At 46.6% G+C, this 23,111-nt stretch overlaps 1 protein-coding gene across 3 annotated transcripts in view; it reads right to left on the bottom strand.

Moving 5' to 3' along the window:
* The window catches only part of SNCAIP (synuclein alpha interacting protein), a 340,141-nt gene extending 317,396 nt beyond the window's left edge, over window positions 1-22,745 (bottom strand). For all 3 annotated transcript variants that reach the window (XM_030193536.1, XM_030193539.1, XM_030193538.1), the window contains exons 1-2: window positions 22,650-22,745; window positions 7,744-7,885 (exon numbers count right to left, since the gene is read on the bottom strand). The gene's annotated coding sequence lies outside the window, so the exon portion shown is untranslated. The remainder of the gene's footprint in view (window positions 1-7,743; window positions 7,886-22,649) is intronic.
* Between the last annotated feature and the right edge of the window lie 366 nt (window positions 22,746-23,111).

Raw genomic sequence — 23,111 nt, 5'->3', positions numbered from 1 at the left:
TCTATATTCTATCTACATCTATAGTTGCCAAATATAAGCACAATTACACATAGGAAGCAATTCTGTAACTAGGCACCAAAGTTAGGCACCTAGATGCAGCAAGCTGAGCGCAAATTCTATAAAGGCATCTGGGTGCCATGATTCCATTACAGAGTACTAACACAAAGCACCATCTATGTGCCTACAATTAGGTACACCCACTTATGCCAAGTCAATAGCAGGCAAAAATGTACACATTTAAATGCATCACTTTAGTGTGTAACTTACAGTATTCGCTGTTATGTGCAGAATTGGTGGACCTGCCTATGTCCTGCTCATTTATATGTCCCATGCATTTATGCCAAATTAGCACATGATAAAAAAATATATTTGTATTTTTTGGGGGAAGGCGAGGACAAGTTAGGGGGCGGAGAATGGGCTTTCCTGTTCTACACAGTGCATCCACAATAGAATCTGTGTAAGCCCTCACTGTCCACAAAATACATTGCGGTAAGTATTCACGCGGTAAATTTTTTTTTTTTTTTTTTTAATGGTCACAAACAAATGGAAACATTAGCACATAGAATGAAGATGCAGGAGCAGACATGGTGATAAAAAAAAACAGAAGACTTTCCTCCCGTTTACTAAACCATTTAAGTGGCTGTTGTGCAGCAATAACGACACAGCTCATTCAAAGTGAATGGGCTGTATCAGCATTTAGCACATAGCAGAAGCTAGCACAGTTTAATAAACAAGGGGATTTATTTTTTACCGCAGTGTCTGCTCTTACATCTTCATTCATTTAGGGCCCCTTTCACAAAGCGACGGTAAGCCCAACACGGGCTTATCACTCGCTAAAATAGAAGTACCGCCGGGCTACTGCAGCAGCCCAGCATTACTTCCCACCCTCAGCGTGCCATCATATCCGGCCTACAAAAATATGGGAAAATTAGGTTCTTACCATGATCATTTTTTCTCCTTTAGTCATAGCAGATGAAGCCATTACGTATGGGTTGTGTCCATCAACCAGCAGGGGGAGATAGAGAGCACTCAACTTTTCTCAGTGCCTCATGGCCAGCTAGCTCCACTGCCTCTTCAGTATTTGAAGCTTCCAAAGCAGTATGGCAAACCGCAATGGGAATAACATGAACTTTCCTCACAGCGAATGATGGCCCCTTAACAAGGGCATGAACTCAAAAAAGGAGGGAATGAACTCATCCTCCTGGAGGGAATAAACTTGTCCTCCACTTTTTATAAACAGAGGGAATACTTGCATCCTCCTGGAGGGAATAAACTCATCCTCCCAAAACATGAACTGGAGGGAATGAACTCATCCTCCTATAACTGTAACAAGAATCCTGAAGACTGTTTTCCGACTCCCCAAGGAAGGAATATAACTTCAGGAAACAAGAACAGCACCTAAAATCAGAATCACTGCAATACAGACAATCATACAGGGAGGGCTCATGGCTTCATCTGCTATGACTAAAGGAAAGAAAATTATCATAGTAAGAACCTAATTTTCCCTTCCTTGTCATCAAGCAGATGAAGCCATTACGTATGGGATGTAACAAAGCAATCCCTAAATAGGGTGGGAACAAGCCACACCACGCGCTAGCACCTGTGCTGCAAAACGCGCATCCCTCCCGGCAGCCACATCCAGCCTGTAATGTCGGGCGAAAGAGAGCTTAGAAGCCCATGTTGCAGCACTGCAAATCTCATGAAGAGATAGTGCTTCAGTTTCCGCCCAGGAAGAGGAAATCGCTCTTGTGGAATGTGCCTTAAAGGCTTCAGGCGGAGCCCGGCCAGACAGCAGATATGCTGAAAAGATAGCTTCTTTGAGCCAACGGGCAATAGTGGCTTTAGACGCTGAAGACCCTCTGCGAGGACCTGCAAACAACACAAAAAGATGATGAGAGGTCCTGAAAGAATTTGTAATTCGCAGATACTGCAACAGAGTCCTGCGCACATCCAAAAGGTGCAACTGCCCAAATGAACCTGGAAACTCCTCCTCAACAAAGGAGGGAAGAAAAACAGGCTGGTTTAGGTGAAACGCTGAAATCACCTTAGGCATGAAGGAAGGCACGGTCCGAACCATGACCCCTGACTCTGAGAATTGCAGAAAAGGGTCTCTACAGGACAGCACCTGGAGCTCTGACACCCATCTCGCCGAGGTAATGGCCACTAAAAAGACGGCCTTCAGTGTCACATCTTTCTCTGAAGCACGCCGAAGCGGTTCAAAGGGAGCCCCCTGAAGGGCCTTCAATACTAACCCCAGGTTAAAGCTGGACAAGGTGCCCGCACGGGAGGACGGAGCCAAAGCACCCCTCTAAGAAACCGTGCCACATCTGGATGAGCAGCTAAGGACACGCCTTCAACCTTGCCACGCAGGGAGGCCAATGCTGCCACTTGCACCCGCAGGGAATTATAGGCCAAGCCTTTGTGTACACCATCCTGCAAAAAGTCCAGAATCGGCGAGACAGGAGCCCGCAACGGAGAAAGCGCTCTTGAAACACACCAGACTTCAAACTGGCATAAGCCACGGAAGTGGAGCGCTTATGGGCCTGCAGGAGAGTGGAAATTACCTTATTTGAGTAGCCGTTATCTCTCAATTGCGCCCTCTCAATCACCATGCCATAAGACCAAAGCGGCAGGCATCCTCCATGGTCACCGGACCCTGTGACAACAGGTGCAGAACCAGAGGTAACGGAAAGGGAGCCTCCAACAGCATCTGTCGGAGGTCCGCATACCAAGGCCTCCTGGGCCAATCCGGGGCGATGAGCACCACTTCTCCTGGATGCAGCCGAATCCGCAGGAGCACTCGCCCTATCAAGGGCCATGGAGGGAAGACATACAGCAAGCCCAGGGGCCAGGGTAACCTGGCAGAGCGAGGATCCCTCCGTCTGCTGAAGAAGCACAGGACTTTGGCATTGGAACTGGTCGCCATAAGATCCATCACTGGCTTGCCCCATTTGGCACATATCTGCAGGAATACATCGTCTGCTAGTTCCCACTCCGCTGGATCGATCTGATGCCTGCTTAGATAGTCGGCTTGCACGTTGCTCTGACCTGCAATGTGAGCTGCTGACAGGGACTGTAGATGCAGCGTGGCAAATTTGTTCGGCCTGCGCGGCTAGAGCTCTGCACTGAGTGCTACCTTGTCGATTTATGTAGGCCACTGCTGTCGTGTTGTCCGACATCACTCGGACAGCCAATCCTTCCAGGGACACTTGAAAGGCCAGAAGAGCCAGAAACACCGCTTTCAACTCCAGGGGGTTGATAGACCACTCCGACTCGTCGGGCGTCCACAGACCCTGGGCATGCTTCCCCTGGCAATGTGCACCCCAGCCCTTCAGGCACTAGGCACCAATCGGGGAGCGCCAGCGGCATTCCCCGCCGCAACATGCTGTCCGAGAGCCACCACTCCATACTGAGGCGGGCCGCAGGGAGCCAAGAAAGTCTGCACTGATAATCCTGAGATACTGGAGACCATCGTTGAAGTAGAGAATACTGTAGAGGTCTCAGTTGCACTCTCGCCCATGGCACCACTTCCAAGGTGGCCGTCATCGATCCCAACAGCTGGACAATGTCCCAAACTCGCGGGCGGGGCATCCTCAGGAGCAGACGGACCTGATTCTGAAGCTTGCACCGCCTTTGCTCGGGAAGAAACACATAGCCCGAGGCTGTGTCGAACCTGGCCCCCAAATATTCTAGAGATTGCGAGGGGGTCAGGTAACTTTTGGTCATATTGATGACCCAGCCCACAGATTGAAGGAATGAAACCACTCTGGCTGTAGCTAGATGACTCTCTTTTTCTGAGTCTGCTCTGATGAGCCAGTCGTCTAGGTACGGGTGAACCCGGATACCCTCTCGCCTGAGAAAGGCAGCTACTACCACCGTTACCTTGGAGAAGGTTCGGGGAGCTGTGGCGAGGCCAAAAGGCAAGGCCCGAAACTGGAAATGTTTTCCCAACACCGCAAACCGCAGAAACGTCTGGTACGGGGGCCAAATTGGTATGTGCAAGTAAGCTTCTTTCAGGTCCAGAGACATGAGAAACTCTTCTGGCTGTACCGCCGCAATGACGGAGCGCAGGGTTTCCATGTGAAAATGCCGCACTCTTAAGGACTTGTTTAGCTCTTTTAAGTCCAGGATCAGGCGAAAAGACCCGCCTTTTCGTGGCACCACAAAGTAAATGGAGTAGCGGCCTTGACCTTGTTCGGCGGGAGGCACCGGGGTCACAGCCCCTATCTGGCACAGACTATGCAGAGTCTCCTCTACCGCCGCCCATTTGGCGGCAGAACCGCATCGGGACTCCACAAACACATCTCTCACTGGGGCATCGAATTCTATTCGGTATCCGTCTCTGATCAGGTCCAAGACCCACTGATCTGCGGAGATTTTGGCCCACTCCTCGAAAAAGAGGGAAAGTCTTCCTCCGATGACAGGAAACAAGGAGGGGGCCGGCGCACCATCATTAAGAGGGTCGCCCCTGAACTCCAGGCCTTGAACCAGCAGCTGTGGAACGTTTGTCCGAGCGAAAGGAGTTCCTCTGCTGAAAGCGGGCACGCGAAGTGAACCTAGCAGCACGCCCTGGGCGGTACCTTCTAGCTTCACGGAAGCGAGGTCTGTAAGAGGAGCGGACCGCCTGACCCTTAGAGAAAGGCTTCGGCCTATCTTCGGGCAAGCGCTGAGGTTTGGAATCCCCCAGGCCTTTAAAAATGTTTTCCAGCTCCTCACCAAACAGGAGAAGGCCTTGAAAGGGTAACTTCACCAACCTTTGCTTACAGGCCATGTCCGCCGCCTAATGTCGTAGCCAAAGAGTGCGGCGAGCCGCCACTGCTACAGCCATTTGCTTAGCCGAAGCTCTGACCATATCATAAAGGGCATCAGCCAAAAAGGGCAAGGCCGACTCCATCCGCGGAGCCCCTTCAGATAAGGTCTCCGCTCCATCACCGGGCTGTTCCACTGCCTGCTGTAACCAAGCCAGGCAGGCTCTAGCAGCATAACAACTGCATGCAGACGCCCGAACAGTGAGACCTGCCAAATCAAAGGACCGCTTCAGAGCTGAATCAAGCCTGCGGTCTTGAATATCCTTCAGGGCAACACCTCCTTCAACAGGGAGGGTAGCTCTCTTTGTCACAACCGTGACCACGGCATCCACTTTAGGCTTTGCAAAGTGAGCCAAATGTTCCTCACTCAGAGGGTATAATTGCCCCATAGCCCTGGCAACCTTCAAAGGTCCCTCGGGGTCAGCCCATTGAGCCGAAATAAGCTCTTGGATGGAGTCATGCAAAGGAAAGGCTCGAGCAGGCTTTCTGGTACTAGCCATCCTTGGATTAACCGAAGCGGCTGTGCCACTCCCAGGATCTTCAATCGAGAGGGCTTGTAAGGCATCTGAAATAAGCGCTGGCAGCTCCTCGCGGTGGAAAATCCTCACCGCAGACGGATCATCAAGCTCCTGTGGCAATTCTTTACCCGATTCTGGCTCCTCAGCCCAAGAAGTTCTGCCAGACCCCTCAGAATCCTCATAGCCCGACCACGGGAGGGGGGGGAGGGGGGTGCGCCACACTCAGAAGGGGAATTAGCCCTTCTGCGTTTATCAGGAGGATAAGAAACAGGCAAAGCCAACTCCAAAAGGCCAGGATCCACCGGGGAGGCAGGCAGAGGGTCCGAAGATCCCTGTGGAAGAGCTCTTTTAAGCATGTATGCCCTATGCAGCATTAAAACAAAATCAGGGGAGAAAACCTCTCCCTGACCGCCCGGATCCTGCCCAGGGCTATCAGCTCTATTATTAGCCTCACTCAGAGGACCCCCCCCCCCCCCCCGGATTCAGGGCTCTCCGTCGGAACGGAGGCCGCGCCATGTGGAAAATCCAAAATGGTGTCCGCTGCCAGCTCAAAGCGCGAAAGATCGCCGCTCGCCATGCTCGGGCCGGCTCTACCGTCTGTACAGCACGAATTACAGAGCCCCGCTGCTGATTTGTGCTTGCCACATTTAGAACAGCACTTTACAGTCTCCGCAGCCATCGCTGAAAACGGCGGTAAAATTAAAAAATGGCGGTTCGCGCCAAACACGTCCCGATCGCGGGCCCACCCCGGAGGAGTCAGAAAACACTCTTACCTCATTAGACTGAGTATCACAGCTCCGGTCCTGCAGAAGAATCTCAAGAAAAAAACCTCTTTTCCAAGATCGCTTTTTTTTTTTTTTAACGCTGTGAGGAAAGCAGAGGCAAAAGAGGTAAATAAAAACACTCCGGAGGCTCAGATAAGTGGGAAAGGCAGGGAAAGGCAAACCAATGTGCCTGCATCCACTGAGTGGGAAAGGACAGGGAAAAGCAAGCTAATATGTCCACATCCACGGGGGCATGGGTAAGGCAGGGAAAGGGCTGACCTATGTGCCTTCAAAGTGAAGCTGCTATAGCCTCTAACACCCCGGCTAACAACTGGCAAGCCAGGAGCCACCCCCAGGCAGATTTTTTGATGGAGCTCGAAGAAGCTGCAGCCACCCTGCTTGGGGAGATAGAGAATACTGAAGAGGCAGTGGAGCTAGCTGGCCATGAGGCACTGAGAAAAGTTGAGTGCTCTCTATCTCCCCCTGCTGGTTAATGGACACAACCCATACGTAATGGCTTCATCTGCTTGATGACAAGGAAACAGTGGATTTTCTCAAGTCCATCTTAGTAATGGCTTATGGACTTTTCCTTTAGGAAATGATCCAAACCTTTTTTAAACCCTGCTAAGCTAACTGCTTTTACCACATTCTTTGGCAACAAATTCCAGAGTTTAATTACAAGTTGAGTGAAAATATATTTTCTCCAATTTCTTTTAAATGTATTACTTAGTAGCTTTATTGTATGCTCTCTAGTCGTAGTATTTTTGGAAACAGTAAACAAGTGATTTACCTCTACCTGTTCCACTGAACTCAGTATTTGTAGATCTCTATCATATCTCCCCTCAGACGTCTCTTTTCCAAGCTGAAGCGTCCTAGCCGCTTTAGCCTTTCCTCATAGGGAAGTCATCCCATCTCCTTTAACATTTTTGCCGCCCTTCTCTGTACCTTTTCTAATTCCGCTATACCTTTTTTGAGATGTAGTGACCAGAACTGCACACAGTATTTGAGGTGAGGTCGCACTATGGAGCAATACAAAGGCATTAAAAGATTCTCATTTTTGTTTTCCATTCCTTTCTATTAATTCCTAACATTCTATTTGCTTTCGTAGCCGCCAGTGGATACTGAGCAGAGGGTTTCAATGTATCATCAATGTTGACACCTAGATCCTTTTCCTGCTGAGCAATGTGGGTGCTGGCACTGAACATTGCCAGCACCTGCATAACTCTGGTCTCCGCCCTAGTGCCACAACTTGTACCGCCCCCTGACCTGCCCACTTTTTAGCAAGTGATAAGGGACAATACTCACCAGCACTGCCCGGCTTAATGACACTTTTGGTAGGTGGGGGGGGGGGGGGGCTCAGAGTGATTTAAATGGGCTAGAGTCTCTCCGGCCCACTTAAATCGCTCTGAATATCGGGTCCTAAGTTCATCTAATGACCAAGCACATAGCCAAGAGGAGAAAGAAACTTAGAAACTTATAAGCTCCACAAAAACATGGAATAAGCCCCATAACATTTTTCCCCCAGAGATTCCATTCATTCTGTAGCAGATTTCCTCCTACCCCACAGAGTGCCATCTTCTAAACCTCCAAATGAGAATTTTAAACCTTCATATCAAAACACTGCAAAGCAAAATGTAACCTAAGGTCACTCACTTGGGCTACTGTCCCACAAGTTTCAAGGTGCAGGCCTGTGATGATGCCATGAACTTTCTTCCTGTCCTTTCTGATTCATAGAATAAAGACCATCAGCAGCCAACATGTATATTGTTCTCAACAGCGAGAGAAACCCTGAGTTCTGAAAAAGAGAATTCCCAAGGAAATATCAGGGCAAAAGAACTCTCACTCAAAACAAAAAAAATCAAGGTAAAAAAAATATATACATGTTTAAAGAAAACTTTATATTGTCCTAACTTAGTGCCTTTGTGTCTAGTTTTTAAGCTTTATGTTCCCTTTCTCAGGTTTGTGCAAAATGTTGCTAGTCCAATTTGAAGAAAAAAAAAAGCATTGCCTAAAATCTGTCCTTTGAGATTTGTTTTGGTAAGTGCATTAACATGACAACGACATTGTTTTAAAGGAGTAATTTTTTATATAAGAGTGTATACATGTAAAAACACTTGCTTATGTAAAAGAGGTTAACTAATTCTAAAATTTCACTGAGGAAATTTTAAAATGATTCAGGGATTGGGGATTTATCAAGTGTACAACACCTTGGCTTAGCAGCAGTGAAGGTAAGTTTCATTTGTGTACTTTTACTGAACATCTCCATGCTAACAGAATTAGCACATGCTAAATACTAAGAAGCTCAAAATTTAGGCATGGCTGCTTACACTATGAGGCATATTTTCAAAGCACTTAGACTTACAAAGTTCCATAGGTTACTATGGAACTTTGGAAGGCTAAGTGCTTTGAAAATATGCTTCAATGGCTAGTGTAAATGCCAGTAACTAAAATGTTACAGGTGTGTGTGTGTAACTGTTGGTATTCCATAACCTGGACAAACCCCTGACCCACCTATGCCCCTCCCACATCCAAACCCCCTTGCAGTTACCCACTATAGTGTGGTTACGGGTATAACTGCAAATTAGTGCCAATTAACTCCAATCACCACCAATAAGTTCTGGTTAGTGCCAATTAGTATCTAATCTAATATAATAAAACGCACCGTGAACGTTCTGAAGACAACGTTCTGAAGTCACTCAAACACTTCCTGTAGGGTTCGTGGATTCATGGTGTGAAGCCAGCCAGCCAGCCGTCTCTGCCCCGCCCTCGCATCAAACGTCATGACGTCGAGGGCGGAAAAAAAAAACAAACGGATCGCACCCACGCACGGTGCGTTTTATTATATTAGATTTACCTCCGTGGTGGCGGTTCCGGCAGCGCAGCGTCAAGGAAGGAGGTGGCGCTCCCGACGTCTCTAGCCTTCCCTTCGCTGTGTTCCACCTTCTTCTGACGTCAAGGATGACGTCAGAAGAAGGCGGAACACAGCGAAGGGAAGGCTAGACGTCGGGAGCGCCGCCTCCTTCCGACGCTGCGCTGCCGGAACCGCCACGGAGGTAAATTAAAAAAAAAAAAAGGGATGTTGGGGGGAGAGGTGGGCAGTAAAGTTAAACAATGGGAGTGGAAGGGCAGGGGAGAAACGACAGCATGGATGCGAAGGGGGGGGCATGGATGCGAAGGGGGGGGGGAAGAAGAGGGCTGGCCAGGCTGGGACATGGGAGAGAGAGGAGCATGGATGCGAGGGGGGGTCATGGAAGGGAGAGAGGGGAATTGCTGGAAAAGGATGAATGGAGGGGGCAGGGGACAGAGGAGCATGGATGGGCATGGATTGGGAGGGCAGGGCTCAGGGAGAGAGGGGAATTGCTGGAAAGGGATGAATGGAGGGGGCAGGGGACAGAGGAGCATGGATGGGCATGGATTGGGAGGGCAGGGCTCAGGGAGAGAGGGGAATTGCTGGAAAGGGATGAATGGAGGGGACAGATGGGCATGGATGGATATGGATTGCAGGGCAGGGCTCAGGGAGAGAGGGGAATTGCTGGAAAGGGATGAATGGAGGGGACAGATGGGCATGGATGGATATGGATTGCAGGTCAGGGCTCAGGGAGAGAGGGGAATTGCTGGAAAGGAATGAATGGAGGGGGCAGGGGACAGAGGAGATGGATGGGCATGGATTGGGAGGGCAGGGCTCAGGGAGAGAGGGGAATTGCTGGAAAGGGATGAATGGAGGGGACAGATGGGCATGGATGGATATGGATTGCAGGGCAGGGCTCAGGGAGAGAGGGGAATTGCTGGAAAGGGATGAATGGAGGGGGCAGGGGACAGAGGAGCATGGATGGGCATGGATTGGGAGGGCAGGGCTCAGGGAGAGAGGGGAATTTCTGGATAGGGATGAATGGAGGGGACAGATGGGCATGGATGGATATGGATTGCAGGGCAGGGCTCAGGGAGAGAGGGGAATTGCTGGATAGGGATGAATGGAGGGGGCAGGTGACAGAGGAGCATGGATGGGCATGGATTGGGAGGGCAGGGCTCAGGGAGAGAGGGGAATTGCTGGATAGGGATGAATGGAGGGGACAGATGGGCATGGATGGATATGGATTGCAGGGCAGGGCTCAGGGAGAGAGGGGAATTGCTGGATAGGGATGAATGGAGGGGGCAGGTGGCAGAGGAGCATGGATGGGCATGGATTGGGAGGGCAGGGCTAAGGGAGAGAGGGGAAATGCTGGAAAAGGATGAATGGAAGGGGCAGGGGACAGATGGGCATGGATTGAGAGGGCAGGGCTCACACTCTCTCTCTCATATACAGTGTCTTTCTGACTCACACTCTCACACACTCTGTCTCACACTGTATCACATTCACTCTCTATGTGCCACACAGTCACTCACACACTCGCTTGGTCTCATACACTCACTCTCACAGAGAATCTATGTCTCACACACACTCTCTCTCGCACACACACACACTCTCTCTCACACTGTGTCTCACATACACACTTGCACACACTCTCTCACAAACACACTCACACCCAGACTCACTCTCTCTCTCACACACACACACTTTCACTCTGTCTCTCACACAGTCACTCTCACATACACTCTCCCAAACATACACACTCCGAGGAAAACCTTGCTAGCGCCCGTTTCATTTGTGTCAGAAACGGGCCTTTTTTACTAGTTTATCAATAAAGTTACATGCATAACTGTAAGTATTCTATAACCTGCACATGTAGTTTTGCATGCTAAACATAAAACTGTATATGCAGGATTATAGAATGAGGATGAGACTACAAGCCTCAAAAGCTTTTATTATCACTACTGCATAAAAGTCCCTGGCCCCCAATATTCGACAGATTTAGACTCGTAACTTGGAGCGCTGACTTTGAAAATTTACTAGGGATGAATGGATAACTTTATGATCAAAATTTCACTAAACTCTTAAATTTAGGAAGATAAAATGTAGGTGGCAACAGGAGCAGATTTAGGGTGTGAAAAAAAAGTTAAGGAATTAGCAGTGATTTTTAGCAATAGGAAAATGAACAGCAGGCTTAAATTTATAAGCATAACATTTAGGGCCCTGTTTACTAAGGTGCGTTAGCATTTTTTAAAAATCTTTATAAGTTTTTAGAATAATACAATAATAATAATAATACACATATGTGTAAGAAATGAACAAGCTCCATATGGTGTATCCAAATGATCATCAAACATTTTCAAAGACTAAAATAAAAGCAACAACCCTAAAACAAAAAGCAAAAAAAAAAATGTGTTAGCATTTTTAACGCGCCTACAATTAGCAAGCACACACGCACCTACAATTACCATATAGGCACCTATAGGGATATTGTAGGCACGCACACAGTTAACGCGCATACATAGTTAAAGCACGTTAAAAAACGCTAACACGCCTATAAAGTGGCTTATTAAACAGGGCCCTTAAACTCCTAAATTAACATATATTTCAATTGAAAAAAACTTACCTCCTTTTTACAAAGCCGTGCTAGCAGCTGCTGGTGCAGTAATACCAACAGAGCCATTCAAAGTAAATGGGCTGTGTCTCAGCATTATTATGCAGCTTTGTAAAAGTGGGGGTTAGGCTCATAAGTTTAGCACAAAATAGGGCAAACATTTACGTAGCTAACTTTGGACCATACATTTAGGACCTCTGATTTTTTTTTTTTAATATTGCATCCATAAAATCTATTCCAAATAAGGAACATAAGATCCATCTAATCCACCATGTGCGTACCCCTAGCAAATAAATGCTTACATAGCATTATTTACATGGCAGCGTACACATGGGGGGGAACATGCTTTGCAGAGTCATAGATCCCAGTTGATTTTTAGCATTCCCCTTACTTTTTGCAGCCTGGGATTCTCTGCATGTATTCCATGCTTTCATGAATTCCGTTATTCCTTTTATACAAATGATCTCCCATAGGAGGCTGTTCCATACATGTACCAATATTTTGTAAAGAAATATCTATGAGCCCAATATTCAAAGCAATTTAAGTGGGCAGCAAAGACTCCTGCCCACTTAAATTGTGCTCAACCAGCTGGCTGCCAATATTCAGCAGCACTTAACTGGGTAATGCCGCTGAATATTAGCACTGACAGACCATCAAAAAGATGTTGTGGGGGTGGAGTCAGGGATAATCAGTGGCAATGCCCAGTCCTAACTTTGCCCAGAGGGCTTTGTGGGTATTGACACTGAATACTTGTCAGCACCCTCATAACTACTGGGTAGCAGCCTGAAGCTGATCCCCCTCCCTCCTGCCAAGATAAGAAGACCCCACTCACGTGATCCAAATGCCCATCTCCCCACCCCGACGTGGACCCCCCCCCTCCCAAACCCATTACCCTTGGAAAGCACCACCCAGTGACCTCCCTCCCAAGGCCCCAACAGGTTCCCCTTGGCCTACCTTAAAAGGCCTAGTGGTCGAGCAGGAGAAAATCCCACTCGCTAGGGGTCAGTATCTAGCAGTAATACTGCAAGACTTCTGCCACAGGTTGAGATAGCCATTTTTAATCTGGAGCCACTAGGGGCAGCATCAAATGGGCTTCATTCCTGCCCCACCACCATTACACCAGAGCCGTTTACAAATGGAAATAAAATACAGGACCTGCTTACTAAAGTGCGCTAAGCAGTTAGCACGCACATTAGTGTGTGCTGTTAGTGCACAAGCATGATAAATGTTAGTGTGCATGTCATGCCAGAGAAGTAACTGCATATCATATCATGGGGCAGGAACTGAGCAGGGTATGGGTGGGAACAGGCATGCACTGTATACTGAGTTGGTGCACAGTACTCTACTGCACACTGTCACTTGTGCAATCAGTGCAGGATTGCAGATGCACTTACCACCTCTTTGCGACACTGTGGTCAGTACATCTATGCAACTTACAAGGGGTAATTCCCTACAGGTCAGCTAAAGTTAGGCGTCAGGATGCTGCTACTACTACTACTACTTAGCATTTCTATAGCGCTGCCAGGGTTACGCAGCACTGTACAAGTTTAGACAAGGGGAAGGACAGTCCCTTGCTTAGTGCAACTTCTATATTTATTTATTTGCTGCATTTGTACCCCACATTTTCCCACCTATTTGCAGGCTCAATGTGGCTTACATTATGTTACAAAAGATACAGTTATAAACAGAGGAAGAGGTTTGTTCTAAATTAACATATTACTATATAAGAAATAAGGAAAATATGTCTGTGGAGTAATTTACATAAAACAATTTTAAAAAAAGACAATAATATATGATGATCAATAATGATAATATGGCTAATATAATCAATTCAGAGGGATCGGTAGGTGGTTGGTTTAGATATAGAGTAATCAATTTTTAAGGAGGATTCTTATTGTAAGTTTTTTCAAAGAAGTGTGTTTTCAGTAGTTCCCTAAAGTTTGTTAAGTTACGTGTTATTTTTATAGTGTTCGGTAGTTTGTTCCATGATTTTGTGCAGAGGTATGTGAAGGTAGATGCATGTATTGCTTTGTATTTGAGTCCTCTACAGTTAGGGTAGTGGAGGTTCAGGAAGGTACGCGATGAACTGTTAATGTTTCGTGCCGGTAAGTCAATTAGGTCGGACATGTATGAAGGAGCTTCTCCATGGATGATTTTATGGGTCATGGTGCATATTTTGCCATTACAGAATACTAGTGTAACTCCGCAGTTACATGCCTAACTTTAGGTACAAGCACTCACACTAGCTCAATGGCTGGTGTAAATGCCCATGCCTAACTGCTATCAATTAGGCACATAACTGTCAGTATTCTGTAACACGTGCATGTAAGTGCTGACCCGCCCATGTCTTCCTCACAGTTGTATGCTATGGATTTTGCATGCTCAATTTCTAGAATCCTAAGAGCAGTTAGGTGCATAACTACTAATTAGTGGCAATTATAGCCAATTGGTTAATAATGCCAATTATTATTAATTAAGTTAATGCAACTAGCACTATTCTACAACTTGCTCACACCTGAAATTTTATAGAATTATGGGGTTAATGCACGGTAAAGATCTGTTCTTTGCAGTAACTGCAAGAAACATACTGGGCATGCCCAAACAGTGCACGGCCTTTCTACTTAAAAAGTGTTAATTTTTGCAGTTAAAGCACAATAAGTCCAAAAACATTTACTGCACTTTAGTAAACAGAACCCATAAATACAAATGACAAAATACTACATACTAAACATTCACACAAAAAAAAGATTTAGGTGCAATATAGTCTTGTAAGCACAGCTTGCAAAACTGTATTAATATAGACCAGCTGGATATTGCAGTATAAAAATTGTAAGTAAAAAAATATACATACTTTAATGTGAATGGTCCTTTAAAACTGTTGAAGTGAAGCATTAGTAGCAAACGTACCTTCCCACTTAGTTATTGCTCTCTCCACATCCCTTCTGTAAAGGTTGGGAGCTAACTTGTCTATCTTGTGTAAAGCACCACGTGCTGCCACCCAACCCAAGTCCTCACACACATTTTAATTTATTTTTATATTAAGTGCATTTATATCCTTTCCGTATTCTTTTTTTCCTCTTGTGCTTGATATTTCAAAATCTTGAGGTACTATACATAATTGGTACTCCAAGACTGTTAGATGCCACTTGCAAGTATGCCACCTGTTGCTAAAATAACTCCAGGCAACAAATAAATATAAAAACACACAGTTGTTGACCACATGTACTTTTGCATACTGATTCAAATGTTTTTCCCTGCGCAACAATGATGATCCAAAAAACCAATGCAAAATCAAACCTGCCAGTACAACCATGATCTATATTACAACCATTTAATTTCTCTATGTAAATATGTGTTATTCAGGTTTTTCCATGATAGCACAGTCTACATGTCTTGCAACATTAACTCTGGGTCTTCTAAGACTATAACCTCTTTGCTATTCCCATCCCCAAGGTAACACAGAACATGTCAGCCGATTAGGACTAAGGCACATCCAGTCTGCCCATCCTCACCTCTAGCTCAGCATTCCATTCCCTTCCCTCACCAAACCACTGTGCTTTCCCATGCCTTCTTCAGCTCTAACTCTGTTCTTGTCTCTATAACCTCCTGCAGGAGATAATGCCATATATCCATCACCTTCCCTGTGAAGAAGTATTCCTTTAGGCTGGTTCTGAGTGATCCCCCTTCTACCTGTATTCTAAAGCTTCCTTTACATTCAAAGAGCATTTATTCCTTGGCGATATTTGAACATCTCTATCATATCCTCCCTGTCATTCTTTTCCTGAAGGTGATCATTTTCAAAGCACACAGACTTACAAAGTTACAACGAGGGGCATTTTTGGCATGCTGTCTAAATCCTATTTTGGACGTTTTGCTGAAAACATCCAAAAATCAAGCGGGGAACCTAGAGATTTTTGAACCAGAAAAATGTCTTATCTTTATGTTTCGAAAATGGTCATTTGCTAGACGTTTTGTACACATTTTGTGCTCAGTGTATTTTACTTGTGTGTCCATTTTCACAAAACATCCAAGGGAAAAATGCACAAAACAAGCCATTGGGACGTATGGCGGCCAGGATTCTTAGTTGACCAGCTATCCAGGCATCCAACAGAGCAGTGGGGTACTCTAGGGAGTGCTGCAGTAGACTTCACATAAAAGGTCCCAGGTACACATCTCACCATTACTCTCTTATATTGAATGGGGTGCCCACCAAAACCTACTGTACCCAACTTACACCACACTACAATAGCCCTTATGGCTGCAGGTGTCACCTATATGTGGTTAGAGTAGATTTTTGGTTGGTTTTGCAGGGCTCACATTTCCATCACAAGTGTAACAGTTAGAGTGAGATATGGACCTAGGTCCCCATCTCTACAGTGCACTGCACAAACCATTAGGCTACTCCAGGGATCTGCTTGCTGCTCTAATAGGACTAGCCATAACATCTGAAGCTGTCATATAGGCTGGTATGTAGTGTTTAATTCACATCTTTGGTGGGGGAGTGAGAGGGGGTCAGTGACCACTGGGATAATAAGGGGGGATCATGCCTTAATCCCTCCAGTGGTCAACTGGTGAGTTAAGGCACCTTATCACTTTAATATTCTCTTTTCTCTTGTTTGGGGGGGGGGGGTGGTGTGTGTGTGTATATATATATATATATATATATATATATATATATATATATATATATATATGTGTGTGTGTTATATATACATACACACACACATACACACTGCTTTACAGTAGTCCAAAGTTTTTTGTTTTTTTGGCTGTGTTGCACTATGTTTTTGCACAGTAAATAACTCAATATTCAGGAGCAGAGGCTGAGCCAGTCCTGCTTTTTTTTATCCCATTGTATATAGGGATTCGTAGAAAAGCAGGAATACATCCCCCTGCATGCACTGTGGATAAAACCAGGCTGGTCTCAGGGAGAAGAGAGTAGCGGATACCGGAACATCTGCAGGCCACAGGACGGAGCATATTACGTCATCAAGAAGGACCAACTTTGCTGCATAAGAGTATGCCCTTCCTATGTGCTGGTTGAAGAAGAGAGTAGTGGATACATGGCTGTTTGAAAGAGTGACCCAGCTCGGGGAGAGATCTCTTCAGTGCTGCCTGAAACATTAGCGGACCACAAGGTGGAACCTATTACATCATTAAGTGGGACCGACTTCACTGCCTAAGAGCAAACCCTTCTTGTGGTGCACAGTCACAGGCGCATGCCCAAAGGGGCATGCCAGACCCCTTTGGAGCACAAGAGATCCAGGACATTATCATTGTTGGAATTCAGGTATTTGCTACAAGTTGGGCAAGCAAAAGGGCAAAGTTAAAAATATTATTCATAATTCTGTGGGGGGTAACTGGCCCGTTTGATAAACATGGTAGGACAAATCCAGATCAGGTATATATATGAAGTATCAAATCATACCTTATGCTATGATTTTATCCTGTTGGACAGACTGGATGAACCGTACAGGTCTTTATCTGCCCTCATCTACTGTGTTACTATGTTGTATGGAAGTCAGCAAATGTTCCAGAATCTTTTCCTTTAAGTCCTGAATCTGGAGCCTCCCTTAGTTTTGGGGAAAAGGCTGATGTCCCCACCCCCCTTTGAGTCCAGTGGGTCTGGGGGTTTCCAAAACTGGTTATCTGGTTTTAGTGTTGTGGAGTTTTTCAACACCCACACCTCCTTCTGGACCACCCGAAAGTACGTCAGCGTTAATACTTAAGTTGGTGTCTTTGGAAATGGGGCAATTAATGAAAATTCTCCACCCATTAGGGAAGTGACTTTGTGGGTGTCTGGAAGGTGGTTTGTGGACTGCAAGATCTCCAGTGTCTCAGCTTTGTGACTTTTCGCAACAAGTTGTTTCTAAGTTTGAGGACACTGAAGCTAGGGTTGCTAAGTTGGAATGTGGTATGATCTATGGGGACTCCAAACTTGGGACATTGTATGCTACCTGCACCTCTGGAATAAAAGATAGTTTAATTCTCCATAGGTAGTTAGAGGCTATGGAGAACCAACATAGGAGTAGGAGTTTACATTCATTGAGTTTTTCTGTTTGTTGTTTGTTTTTAGCTGAGATACTTTTTAGGAACTACCTCAAAGTGGTGTTAGTTCTATCAAACTCTGACAGTATTAATATTTCCTCTTGTTGCTATTTACCTAGTAAAGCTCTCCAGGTAAATAGCCAAGAGGGACAGCCAGATGTTTTGTCTCCACAAGAACCATTTAGTTTGGTTGTTGATGTCTAACTTAGAACTCAGGATTTTGTATGTTTAGTTGGGATTATTTTTCCCTATTTTCATCAATTTGCTTGTCTGCATCTTGTTATTTAGATGTCCAGCCTCCTAATATGGGGCATGAATACATTTGGATAGGCTGGAGTGTAAATTTTAAGGGGTTTTGATGTTACTACTACTACTACTACTACTATTTAGCATTTCTATAGTGCTACAAGGCGTACGCAGCGCTGCACAAACATAGAAGAAAGACAGTCCCTGCTCAAAGAGCTTACAATCTAATAGACAAAAAATAAAGTAAGCAAATCAAATCAATTTGTACAGGAAGGAGGAGAGGAGGGTAGGTGGAGGCGAGTGGTTACGAGTCAAAAGCAATGTTAAAGAGGTGGGCTTTCAGTCTAGATTTAAAGGTGGCCAAGGATGGGGCAAGACGTAGGGGCTCAGGAAGTTTATTCCAGGCGTAGGGTGCAGCGAGACAGAAGGCGTGAAGTCTGGAGTTGGCAGTAGCGGAGAAGGAAACAGATAAGAAGGATTTATCCATGGAGCGGAGTGCACGGGAAGGGGTGTAGGGAAGGATGAGTGTGGAGAGATACTGGGGAGCAGCAAAGTGAGTACATTCATAGGTTAGTAGAAGAAGTTTGAACAGGATACGAAAACGGATAGGGAGCCAGTGAAGTGACTTGAGGAGAGGGGTAGTATGAGTAAAGCGACCGTGGCGGAAGACGAGACGGGCAGCAGAGTTTTGAACCGATTGGAGAGGAGAGAGGTGACTAAGTGGGAGGCCAGCAAGAAGCAGATTGCAGTAGTCTAAACGAGAGGTGACAAGGGTGTGGATGAGGGTTTTGGTAGAGTGCTCAGAAAGAAAGGGGCGGATTTTACGGATGTTGTAAAGAAAGAAATGACAGGTCTTGGCGATCTGCTGGATATGATCAGAGAAGGAGAGAGAAGAGTCAAAGATGACCCCAAGGTTTCGAGCTGAGGAGACAGGGAGAATGAGAGAGCCATCAATAGAAAACGGGGGGAGTGGAGAGGTGGGTTTGGGGGGAAAAATGAGAAGCTCGGTTTTGGTCATGTTTAATTTCAGGTGGCGTTGAGACATCCAGACAGCAATGTCAGACAAGCACGCTGAAACTTTGGTTTGGATGCAAGGTGAGATATCAGGGGTAGAAAGGTAGATTTGGGAATCATCAGCATAGAGATGGTAGGAAGAGTCATGGGATGAGATTAATGAACCAAGGGAAGAAGTGTAGATAGAAAAGAGGAGGGGACCAAGAACAGAACCCTGAGGTACGCCGACAGGCAGAGGGATAGAAGTAGAAGAGGATCCACCAGAGTGAACACTGAAGGTGCGGAGGGAGAGGTAGGAAGAGAACCAGGAAAGGACAGAGCCCTGGAATCCAAGTGAGGACAGGGTATCGAGGAGTATGCTGTGATCGACAGTGTCAAAAGCAGCGTAAAGATCAAGAAGAATGAGGATGGAATAGAGACCTCTGGATTTAGCCAGTAATAGGTCATTGGAGACTTTAGTAAGCGCAGTTTCGGTTGAGTGGAGAGGGCAAAAACCAGATTGTAGTGGGTCAAGAATAGCATGTGAGGAGAGAAAATCAAGGCAGCGGCGGTGAACAGCACGCTCAAGTAATTTGGAGAGAAAAGGAAGGAGGGAGATGGGTCAGTAATTAGAGGGACAAGTAGGGTCGAGTGAAGGCTTCTTAAGGAGAGGTGTGACCACAGCATGTTTAAAGGCAGCAGGGACAGTTGCAGTGGAAAGTGAGAGGTTGAGAATGTGACAGATAAAAGGAATAAGAGCTTCAGAACTTAGTACAAGAACAGTGCTGGGCAGACTTCTATGGTCTGTGCCCTGAGAAAGGCATGGACAAATCAAACTCGGGTATAAAGTATCACATACCATGTAAAAAGAGTTTATCTTGTTGGGCAGACTGGATGGACCATAAAGGTCTTTTATCTGCCGTCATTTACTACTACTACGTTTGTCGAGAAAGGACTGTCTCTTCATGTTCACGTGTACAGCGCTGCATACGTCTAGTAGCGCTTTAGAAATGATAAGCAGTAATAATTGTGACTTGGGGCAAGATGCACTAAACTAAATGAGGCTTTAACGAACCTTTAACGAACAGTTTTCCTACCCTGGCATGCATTAAAGTCCAATTTCCGACGACGGTAGCAGCAAACGAAAACGGAATGCAGATGAGCAAATTGTGTAGAAACCATATCGAAATGAGATGCATCAAAATTTACCGCTTGCCCTAACGCTGGAAAACTACCAGAAAGCTAACAAGAGGTCTGTACCTCTTGTTGGGGCTGCCCAGCTTCCAAAACTAATGCAAAACTAATGTAAAACAAAAAAAATCGGGAGAGGGCAAAAACTCTCGTCAGGAGCATCCTTTATCGACGGCCTTGCCCCCCCGCCCGAGGTCGCCGCTGCTCCCCGCTCCCCCTGCATTAAGGTCATAGCTATAGGCTGCACCGGCCCCCCTCCCTTCCTCTATTTCTCCTCAGCTCCGCCTCCCATCATCCTTCGCTCCCGTGCCCCGCCCCCACTTCCCCCGGGCCCCCCTCCATATTACCGGGCCCTCGCAGTGCCTCTCACCTCAGTGTGAAGGCGCTGCACGGGCAAGAACAGCTGATCGCCTCTTCGCCAAGTCTCCTTTCCTCCTGGGCCCGCCCTCGTCTGACATAACCTACGTAGGTTACTTACGTCAGACGAGGGCGAGCCCAGGAGGAAAGGAGGGACGTCCGAAGACTCGGTGAGAGGCCGTTTTTGTTTGCTGCTACCGTCGTCAGAAATTGGACTTTAATGCATGCCAGGGTAGAAAAACTGTTCGTGCAGCGCCTATTTGAAAAATTAGCCCTATAGGCAGCTCTGTGTCTTTATAAAATAGCAGGAGCAAAGTGACAGAAATGACAGCTATATTGAAGCCATAGACATTTATGCCTCCTTAGGAACAGGCATAAATTGTTCACAAAAAGGAACATTAATGGACCCTTTTACAAAGGCGTGCTAGCGTTTTTAGCGCACTCAAAAAATAAGCGTTCACTAAAAACGCTAGCGTGCTTTTGTAAAAGACTCCCTAACAGAGGTAATCAGGATCTGCAGATGGTCCAAAGATGCAGAGATAACAGCAGATTACCAGATGTTGATAACAATGTACGTTTATTATTTATTTATTTATCGCATTTGTACCCCACATTATCCCACCTTTTTGCAGGCTCAATGTGGCTTACAGGGTGTTAATTTGGTATTAAAAGAAGATATCACGTAAATGACCCGATGTGGCCACGTTTCACCCAACCACTGGGCTGCATCAGAAGTCAACAAAATATATGGAAAACAAAATAGCAAAACAGATTTTCAAATAAAAGTACTAACAGACACAATTCTTCTTCTCAAATGGGAAGCAAACAAAGAAATGAATGTTCTTTGTATGAACAGACCTTTGGGATGTTATTCCACAGCTGCAAGTTAGGGCAATCCCTATACAAAATGCAATTCCTATTGGAATAGGGGCCAGCTCTATGGGTGCCCCCAATATTGAGCAAGCTCCTTCATTGTGTCCAGAGTGGTGTAATTTGTACTGTTTGGCACCTCCAATCATTTTGAAATATTGGTCCCTGTACCTGTGGGTACTATAAACAGATCCTCACCACATGAAATTAAATTTTAGACAGTCAACACAGTGCATGTGTTAAGAGAGCAGAACTCATTCATCAGTCAATTCCCTTTTCAGTAAAATATAAAACCAGCAGGATTTCAGGAAGCTGTCACCAGATCAAGTTAAGTGCCCCCCCCCCCCCCCCCCCCCAACCCCAACCCACACAACCTCTGGGAGCCTATTGTGCTCCTGTGGCTGATGGGTAGCTGTCAATCTCTGGAGGAGAGCCGCAAAGTGCAGAGCTGGCAATTTCTTAAAAACGAAGCAAGCACTCTCTTCCACATCTACTGGTTTCATATTATTCTTTCACTATAATCCGTCTGTGAATAGCATGAAAGAAGAGGGGGGAGGGGTGGACCTTACACGGAAAATGGCTTGGAGCTGCCTTTCTACCCACAGACCTTGAAAGTGAGAACAATGTGTTTTCCTAGGCAGCTTTGTCCGTAAGACGAAAGTTCAGGCAAAAGAAAGGAAAAGCATTTCCTGTGGAAAGCTGTCCTGGTGCCAGTGTTGTTTCTCTCACCACAACAGAGAGCACGCGCGGGGCATTTGCCTAAGATCTACGAGCCCGGCGGCATCTGCGGCTGAAAGGTGAAGAAGCGAAAAAGGTCCGAGCCAGCGGACACAGACATCCATCCGTCCTCTCTGCCAGCCCGCGCGCCGTTACTATAGAGACCCACAGCAGCATCTCTTTCCAACGACCCCTCGCCTAAGGCGCCCTTTACACCACCAGAACGAGCTCGCGACAAAAACTGCCCCACGCTGGAACCCTCCACACATCAGAGATATCAAGTCCCAGCATTTAGCTGCCCTCACACGCCGAGCGCCCCACTTTTCACACTCATTCAAAGACCCGGCACTCCCCCCCCCCGGTCTGGCATTACTCCCGCTTTATCTTCTATACTCTCCGGTCGAGCTTGTCTCTCCTTCTCTCCTCGCCATCCGAGGTCCGTCATCTCTCCCTCATTCACACACCCCTCCCCCCGGTCTGGCATCTCTCCTTCTATTCTCTCCAGTCCAGCGTATCTCCCCCTCTCTGTACGCGGTCCGACATTTGTACCCCATTCACACACCCCCATCTGTGACATTTCTATTCTCTCCAGTCCAGCATTTCTCCTCCTACTCCTCTCCCCATCCCATCCACGGCCCGGCACCTCTCTCTCTCTCGCCTCCTTCTCCGTCCTACCTTCCAAGGCGTCTTTGAGGTCTCCTCTCCAGCAGCAGCAACGATTCAGGCAGATTGGTCTCGAGCCACCGCTAAGCTTTTCCCTCCGCTGTGTGTCCCGCCCCCCTCTGACGTAATTTCCTCTTTCCCGGGGCCGGAGGAGGACGGGTCGTGGCGGAGGATCGTCATCTATGTATCTGAATGGCTGCTGCTGGAGATTTCAAAGATGCCTTGGAAGGTAGGACGGAGAGAGGGGAGAAAGAATTTGAGAAGGAAAGATGCTGGGGGGGAGGCTGGGAGTTTGAGAGAGGAGTTGGACCAGGGGTGGGAGAGATGCTGGAGCGGCTGGGTGGTGTGAGAGAGAGATGTGGCGGGGGGAGCGGGCTGGGGTCAGGTGTTGAGCGTATGCTTCCTCTGGCTTTATTTAGAGAAGTTGATATGCTGGGCCGGCTTCCACCTTGTTGACATCCCAGTGTTGATGTT

Source organism: Microcaecilia unicolor, chromosome 2 (genome assembly GCF_901765095.1).
Source record: "Microcaecilia unicolor chromosome 2, aMicUni1.1, whole genome shotgun sequence".
NCBI lineage: Eukaryota > Metazoa > Chordata > Amphibia > Gymnophiona > Siphonopidae > Microcaecilia > Microcaecilia unicolor.
This window is presented reverse-complemented; position numbering and strand designations above follow the sequence as displayed.